Below are 9,397 nucleotides of genomic sequence, written 5' to 3' on the forward strand. Positions count from 1 at the left end.
TCCATGTACACAGCCACTGCTCATTATTTCCCTTTACTTTTTGAGCCATGGCCTGGCCATGACACAGATCTCTCATTGTAAAAGCTTTGGGGGTAGGGGGCTCTGTAAAAGTCTGTCAAAATATAACAAGTTTCTCAGAAGTGTCATCCTGGTAAAAAGACTGGTTTCTTTAGAGACTCCTCAGCCTTCCTATCAGTCACCTTGCCAACATAGTGAGAAATGGAGACTCCTGGGCATCTCCTCCTATGTTAAATACAGACTCAATGGGACAATGCCCAGGATGCCCAGAGACCGGTCCCGCCAGGAAGAGAAAACAGGAGATCAGTATTGAATAAGAATGACAGGATACTTTGAGGAGCAGTTTGGGGCAAGAATATTTGGCCATCTTTATCCTCAGGTCTCAGAGGTTAATAATTTCCATAATTCTTTGTGTTTGCACAAATAATCCACTCTGCCAGTTTGGAAGTGGTCCTTACATTAATGGCCTCCCTTTAAGGGTTAGATGGTTAATGCCAGAGAATAAAGCTTCAGGTCTAATCTATATACTTTTGGTCAATTTTGTTTTAACCCTATCTTTTTATGGTTTTTGCAGTTTTGGTGTTCAAACCCCTCAGCCCAGGGGCTCTACCCTGCAGGAGGATCTGCCAAGGTCAGATCCCAAATTTTTCCCGTGAAGAGGGCGGGGCAGCAACTCCAGGAAAGAAGGGAAGGAGCCTAGGTGCTCTTGCCTCATGTCTAGCTTTCTTTCCACCCCCGCCCCCCCCCACTTCCAGCCCCTTCAGAGAAGTAGCTGTTTCCAAACTTCACCTTATTACAGTCCAAAAAGAGTAAGATGTCCTACAGAATGGCAGAAAAATCTTCTCCCTCGTCTGTGACATGCAGTTAAATCACAGGTCACTATGTAGAAGACCAGGAATTCAGGGGTCCAGAGTCTAGGAGGCATTTCAAGCCCACTCAGCCCTCAAATTCCTTCCAATATCTCTGCCAGTGGACACAGACCCAATGGTACCTACAGGGGAGTCAGTTGGAAAGTCCCTTTATTTACTCATCTTCCCCTTTGGAATGGAAGTGCTTTGAGAGTGGGGACTGACTTTCCCATAGAACAGCTCATAGAACAGTGCTTGGGACAGAGTATGAATCTTGATATCTTGCCATTTTCATATAGTTCTTACTTGGATTTGAGTTCACCAGCCCCTGTGTGGACCTGCCCAGTTAACTATGAAATAAGGGATATTGGTTTGGGGGCCCATTGAAGACTGAGACTATTACTATGGGGTAACCATGGAGGAAATGCACAGAGGAGGGAGGAAGGATCAGTGTGAGGAAATTCATGGAGGAAGAAACATCCTTGGGAACAAAACAAGATGATCAGCCCCAGGAACCCAGGAGAATGGAAGGAGCTGAGCCCAATCCCAGAGATTCACAGGAACAGTGTTGGGGTTTGGTGAAATGAGATGTGCAAATTGTCCCAAAAATATTCAGAATTAAGACTTTCTCTAATTCCAGTGAAGGCATTTATTCCAGTGGTAGCAAGAGTTGGGGCATTCATGCTCCTCAATGGACTGAATTCCCTAATGTAGTCTGGCACTCAACGGAAGAGCGATCAACTTTTTAAGGACCAAATGTGGAAGAAGATGAGGTTATCAGGGATAGAGGAGGGTTAACTCAGAGATATTCTGTGGGAAAGGAAGTTAATTGCTTGTTGCTAGAGGGTCTTATCTTGGCAGAAAGCCTTGTTAATGGGGTTTGGCATAAAACCATTATCTTGTTCATAGGGGACTTATCATGTTTCATGGGTATCTAGGTAGATGCTGAGTCCCTGCCAGTAAGCAAGGTTCTTCACTGAGTTTCAGTCATCATCTACAGGAAACATAACCCAAAAGAACAAAGAGGAAGAAAATGGTCCAATGTACATATTATAGTAAAACTCTTTTTTTGTTTGTGACTTAGATTTGGAAATTGAAAGGATGCCCATCAACTGGGGAATGACAAAACAAGCTGTGGTAAGTGATTGTAGTGGAATGTTATAATAGTTATCATTTGAGTTAAAAAAGACCATGCCAACCAAATTAATGGTTGCAAGATGTGAAGACCATGCCAAGCAAGTCAATAATGATTTGTCCATCATATTTATTATAGTGAGAGATATATTGTACAAAGACATCCTTCTCACTTGCCTTTTCCAGAACCATCTCATCCTGTGGGATTTCTGGGAATGGTCCAAATTCTGCAGGAGTCCTTGATCTTTGAGTCTGGTGTCTCCTCCCAAATCAAAGAGGCAGTTCAGCACTCCAACAATGCCAGGCAAGGTACTATATGATGTTATATCTGCTGACAACATAGACACACACACAATATACGAGATTCTGAGAGGTTTCAGCAATGTTGGTCTGAGACATCATAGTCGATTCAAATTAGACTCTCAATAGAGTCATTAAGGTCAATATGGACTTTCTTCTCCAGTCTTCAACCCTGGAACCCAGAGATTTTGGTTTTCTGAAGCTGCCCAATGGATCTTGGGAATAGTGTCGCTGAATCTCTATTCAGCATCTTTTATGGTAAGAACTACAATGGCTTCTAATCATCTTGAAACATCCCACTTTGTGGTATAAGAAATGACAAGCCAGACTTCCATAAACTGAGGCATAGTGAAGAGATTTGTTTTTGAGGTTTGAACTATGTAGGTATTAAACTGTGCTATTGTTAATGCTCCCTTTAATTGTTAATAATTGTTTCCAGTTTATTGTAAAAAAAGATGCCATTTCTTTCCTTTTACATATAATTTGGAATCTTTCTGTGCTCTAAGACATCACTGATTTTTTTCTAAATTTTCAGTATGATACTGGACACACACACATATATATATATACATACATACATACATACATACATACATACATACATACATACATATATACTTTTTTAGTTTTAACAGGCTATCCAGATGGTTCATTTTGTATTATTTTGTTTCCAATTTATAAGCAATTTGTTCAATTCTATATTTTCATTCTTTTTATGTTTCTTCTAGTGTTTTCTTATTCTGAGAAAAGGGACTTAAAGCTTCCTTTACTAATTTATATATCAAATACTTATGTATTCTTGAAATTCTCTTAATTTTTATAGATTTGCATAATTAGGAATTTGTTACTGGATTTTGGTCTCTGGTTCCACTTAGAATTACATTTTTCTTGTTTTTCTCTGATTAGGTTCCAAATCTATTATTTTTCTTTTGTCTGACAGCATGATTGAATCTTCAGCATTTTGAATTCCCTTCATGTCTGATAAATTACATCTTAGATCCTCATATTTTTCATTTCTATACTTCTCTGTAGGCTTGCTTAACTTTATTTTGATGTCCAATATCCTGAACAAAGTGTCGGGCACATATATGACACTTTTTAAACGTTTATTGATTGACAACTGATTGATTGACATGGCTCTTGTAATCCACAGATTGTGAGATTTTCTTTTTCTGATCAAATTGTCAATTTGTCTCATATCAATGAATATTTTAATCCATTGAAATTTAGCATTATGAGAATAATTTCCACTGTCTGTTCTTCATTACTTTTCAGAATTATGTTTGTTGTTCCCTTTTGTTTGGGGGATAATACTTTGCCATCCAGTCAGAATTTTATAATCTCAATTTTATTTTTATTTTACATAATCTCTATTAAGAAGACATTCTTGGGGTGGCTAGGTGGCATAGTGGATAAAGCACCGGCCCTGGAGTCAGGAGTACCTGGGTTCAAATCCAGTCTCAGACACTTTACCTAGCTGTGTGGCCTTGGGCAAGCCACTTAACCCCATTTGCCTTGCAAAAACCTTAAAAAAAAAGACATTCTTTTCATGGACCTTCCTCTCTCTTTCATCTGTTTCCCTTCCTCCATTAATTGCTACCCCAATTTTAGAGTTTTCCTCAATGATTCCTTTTCCTTTCTTCCTTGTACTCAGGTATCTGATTTTTCCACACTTTTCCCCATATGTTTTTGTTTCTTCTCAGTTATGTCATTAATTCAAAAATATTCCTGGTGACTCAGGTCATGGTGGAGTTGGGCTTATGAGCTCTTCTTCTAATGACCCTTCAGCTGGGATGCCACTCACAAACTCTCTTATCCTTCATGGGTCACAGTCATGCAGATGATCTCCTCCCTCGATCACTTTCTGGAGCCCATAGGCTTTGCTTTTCCCAAAGCAGAGACTGAGGGGACTCTGTTGCATAAAGTTCCTTCTTCAGTTCACAAAGACCCCAGTTTGTCCAACAGTGCCCTCTCCTGGTCAATGCCAAAAAAATCTGATCCTTCAGAGAATTACTTTTCTGTGATTCCCCCTTTCCACAATAACTAAATTCCCATAGTGAGTAAGGTTTTGTACTTTTCAGTTACTATACATAGAGGAGTGTAACACTGGTGATATTAATTAGGAAAAAAGAAAAAAAACAGTGATATTCATTAGCCTGGGGTCTTCAGGGCTGAGAGAGCTTAAGTTTCCCCAGAAAAAGTCTCCCTTTCTAGAAGAGTCTGTGGAGAATCTTAACACTTTGGACTCAGTCTTTTAGAATCAATCAGCTTGAGGAAAGATTAAGAAAGACTAATGGAATTAGAAAAGAAAAAAAACACTCTGTTCAGTGGTAAGGGTGACGTTTGAGGGAAATTCAGGAGACCTCATTGGCCCAGTTGGTGCTTTCCCTTTAGACCATTCAGGATTGGGATGAAGGAGGAGAGGACATCAGCCAATAGGCTGAACCATATAGAAATAAGAGGGTGTTTGGGGGAGAAGAGGAGAAAGCAGTTGGTGAATCAAAGAAGACCAAATGGCCCTCAGTCCTGAGCAGCCCCTTCCTGGACAAACTGGCAGAAATGGGGACAGATCCCTCTCAGAGTCACAAACATCTTACCATACGTTCATACATTCACTTTGCCTCTTTCTACTATCCAGGTGTGATTCTTCTGTCAGCAGTGGGATTTCTCTGAATTATCTTAATCATATGAATCCTGACATGTTCAATATAAACAAAACCACCAACATAAAAAGGTGGGAGAGACTGAATGAGCTGGCAGGCTGGATCACAAGGACATTTTGGGGAGCCAAAGAAGGGACTTGCAGGGTTGGCTCCCCAAAACCACAGGAAATATAGTTTCTTGAGCTATTTCACCACCCCACAGTGCAGGACTGATGAGACCTATTTGCAAATCAATCCCCCAAAATCCAATCGCAGCTTATTCACAACCAGGATGAAGTCAGAGAGAGGGTTTATGGAGAACTTCAAGGAGAGTCCTTATTCCTGTTGACTTTAATGCAAAAGTGAGCGTGGAAGAGTCTGGTGCAAGAACTCAGAGTGAGGCAGTTCAAATGCTTGAAGACCCCACTAGTACCTCATGTCTTTACTGCACTGATGAATTTTTTATTTTTATATCTTTTTATCTTTTTTATTTTTATAAGAAAATGGGGTTAAATGACTTGCCATGCTGAGATTGGATTTGAACTAGATCTTCCCAACTGGAGGCTGGGCACTCTGAATTAGAACAGTTACCTACAGAGGTGATCCAGACTGGAGGAGAAACAATTGTGAGGGTTCTTAGAGAATACCATACCCTAGACTGGAGGAGGAAAGATACCAAAGGTCCAGAAAACTCTTAGACCTTATAGAGCTAATAGATGTGATTGAAAAAATCCAACAACTGCCTCCCAAGAGAACTATTCTTCCATGTAGACAAGTGGGTAAAACTTGGAACTAAAGGATCAATTCATGAAGGAAAAGGTTCCGCTTTCACAATTCATGAGGAATATTAGAAGAATCTTGTCTTTAGACCCATGACAAGAGGGAATAAGAGCCATGAGTCAGAAGCAAGTGGAGAAAGGAATCCACTCCCCACACTGGCCACAAAGATGGTGGCACCTGAGCCTGGGACACAAAGAGGTAAGGATGTCCCTCTTCCTCTCCAAAACCATTGCAGGCTCCCTTTTCTTCCTAAGGGAAGATATCTGACCTTCTCTCAGTCATCTGGTCTCTGGCTCCTTTCCCTGGTGTTTTACTACATGAGCAAACTCCCAATGAGAATGATCACATTGACTCAAGCTTGTAACATATACATTCAACAGTCATCTTTGTTCTAAGAGTGCCCAGCATCTGGTTTAAAATAAAACAATTTAACCTTTGCTTTCATTACAGTAATGACTCAAACATCCTTAACCAAAATGAATTCTTTCCCCAAATATTCCCATATTTTCCTTTTCCTGGTGTACTTAGCTAATTCACATTCCTTTCCTTAAAGTAGACCTTGCAACTGTAATTATCCTAAGAATTTCCCATTCTTCTTACCTAAATATCCCCTCCTCTCTAACACAAAAACTAAGGAAACTTCCTTCCCACCTTAACATGTAGCAAGTGTCAGAGCCAGACACCTAACACATCTCTGGCTATTATATCCAATTTACCTAAAACTTCTTTTTCTGATTTGCTTAGTAACTGATTATAAAGATCGAGGACATTAAAGGAAAATTCCTTTATAGATATAAGTATTGAATGTCAGTGTCCAGACAGGTCACGTGGGTAAGTCAAATGTCTTAGACCAGATTAATTCTTCCAGGTGAGACATTATCCAAATGTCATTTTAGGGAAATCAAGTCAAAGAGGTCCAACCTCAGTCATACTGAGAAGCTGCCCCTTCGGCTGCCCATCCCTGTCACCTGACATCCTTGGCCCATTGGCTTCCTTGGCTCCAAGAACATGACATTTACCCAGTAGCATTTCCTTTTGTTGACCATCCTGGTATCTGACATAAGAGAAAATCAATTAAAAGTCCCGGGGTCTAAAATAGATGTTTTACCTAGTTAGAGCTTCCAGTGAATGCAATTCACTAATTTCCGATTACAATCTTAATGGAGTCCCAATTAATGAAACCTGTACCTAAAGCTCAATTATCCTTCCTGGGTCTTTGCCTAAAACCATATATTCTAACTATGACTGGACCTACAAGCCTGTCTCCTACCTCTTACCAGAGACATCCCTTTGTCTGAAATCATATCTACTCCATCTTTATAAGGATGGCATATCAGATTCCCCTTGGCTAGAGAAACCTCCCTCTAGTCTGTTGTATCTTACAACAAATAATTGCCTCCTTTGTCCAGGAGATTGCACAGAGAAATCTCAAATGATCTTGTGTTTATCATTCCTGTATTATATAGTGCTTTTACTTCAAAGCAAACAGCCACTGCTTTGGAATATACATATAGATCTAAAATATTCCCAATTCACATACATAGCTAGAAACTTCTATCCATAAACTTGTTTACGTACTAGCCATCCTCAACATGCAGATGGTTATTTTTCCCCAAGGCAATTGGGTTAAGTGACTTATCCAAGGTCACACAGCTAAGCAATCACTAAGTATCTGAGGCCTGATTTGAACTCAGGTCCCCTGACTCCGGGGCTGGTGTTCTATCCACTGAGCCACCTAGCCACCCCCTAACATACAAATTACTTTTCAGAATTCTTTAAAGCTATTAAAACACCTTAGGTAGCTTTAAATTTCCAATATGCGTTATTAATTTCATTATAACAGAACAGCAATAAGAGTAACCGAGTAACACACAAATTACTAGACTGTACAAAGCAATCCCTCCATTATTGCATTATCCATGAACCCATTTCTATCCCAGGAAGGGTCATACTTTTCATATTTTCCTTATTGCCCTTCAAAGCAATCCCACATTAATCCCAGGTTTTAACAATACAGTATTTAAATAACATATTCATAAGAGATAACTAAATATTCAAATCCCTATTCAGATAATTCCTTGGTACTTGTCCATCAGCAACATCCAGCTGAGGATGAAGCTGATTATTCTTGTGGGGTAAATTATGCTACTGGCTTTTATCCCCAGTGATGTATTCAATGGGGAAGGGAGACAAAAACCTCCTTGTCGGGCCTGGTCCCACCTTCATCTCCAAGGCCAGGCTTCTGAAACCACAAAACCTGCTAAAGGCATGTGAGCTTCTTGTTTCTCTGTCTCTTTTTCTGCCTCTGTAGTCTCTCTCTTTCTGTCTGTTTTTGTCTGCTCTCACACACACACACAAACACACATGTTCTGTTAGTTCAGCACATCTCGATATCTCGGACAAGGACACACTAATAATTAGTCCCAGAAATGAACTTTGACCCCAAGTCCCATCACCCCATCACTAGGTCTTCCCACTCCTACTCAACCTCCCTCCCCCCACACTATTCCCTCCCTATGCCCCATCTTCATCTTGCTTTGAAGAAACCACACGAAGTGCACAAGTGATCATGACAACCCATTTCAGAGACACCAGGGATCCCAGTATTTTTCTCTTCTTGCATCACTAGTCACAGTCATCATGCCTTCTAGCTCCTCCTCTGTTACAGAGCCTGCACCAGTCTCTGGGAATATAAAGAAAGGGAAATGACAATGTCTAATTTCTAATCTAACAAGGGAGAAGATAAAATGCAAACAACAATATGTGGACACACTTTAAACAGGATAAATTGGAGGTGATCAATGGAGGGAAGGCTGTAGACCTTAGAGGGATTGGGAAGGCTCCTTGTAGAGGGAAATTATTAATCAGTGAATTGAGGGAAGCCAAGCAGGCAGATGGGCACAGGTATTGATGGGATGGGGAACTGCACTTTCCTGGTGTGAGTTCTCCAAAAATAGTCTTTTTAGCAGGTGCACTTCTGGTATTCTAACAACTTAGCTGCGCTCTCTTTAATAATGATTGCTTGGCATTTTAGCTTGAGAAAGGCCCTCAATGTTGGGTATCTTCTCCTACTAGGTAAACTTCAGATTCTTCCGAAAACAATTAAAATGGAAGTGATTCAGTTTCCTGCATGTCCTGGTAGACTGTCCAGTTTTCACAAGCAATGACATCAACACAACGGCTCTATAGACCTTCAGTTTGGTAGTCAGTCTAATACCTCTTCTCTATGACACTTTCTTTTGTAACTTCCCAAATACTGAGCAAGTTCTTACAAAGCGGGTGTCAACCTAATTGTCAATGTGAACCTCCCTGGAAAGGACACTGCCAAGGTAAGTGAACTTGTCCATCACACTCAGAACTTCTCCATTTGCTATAATAGATGGTTCCACAAATGGATCTTGTGGTGCTGGATGATGGAATACCTGGGTTTTCTTGATGTTAATTGTTAGGTATAAATTAGCACAAGCAGCAGAGAATTGAATCATGCTTTGGTGACTCCCACCTTTAGAGGCTGCATTGAGGGCACAATCACCTGGAAACAGATGATCCTGCACTAACCCTCCCTCCACTTTGGTCTAGGCTTGTAGCCTTTTCAAGTTAGAGAATTTACCATCACTGTGGCAGCTGACCTTGATGACATTTTCATCCTCGGTGAATGTGTGTTTGATATCATGA

This window comes from Macrotis lagotis, unplaced genomic scaffold, assembly GCF_037893015.1.
Source record: "Macrotis lagotis isolate mMagLag1 unplaced genomic scaffold, bilby.v1.9.chrom.fasta BILBYCTG047, whole genome shotgun sequence".
Lineage (NCBI taxonomy): Eukaryota > Metazoa > Chordata > Mammalia > Peramelemorphia > Peramelidae > Macrotis > Macrotis lagotis.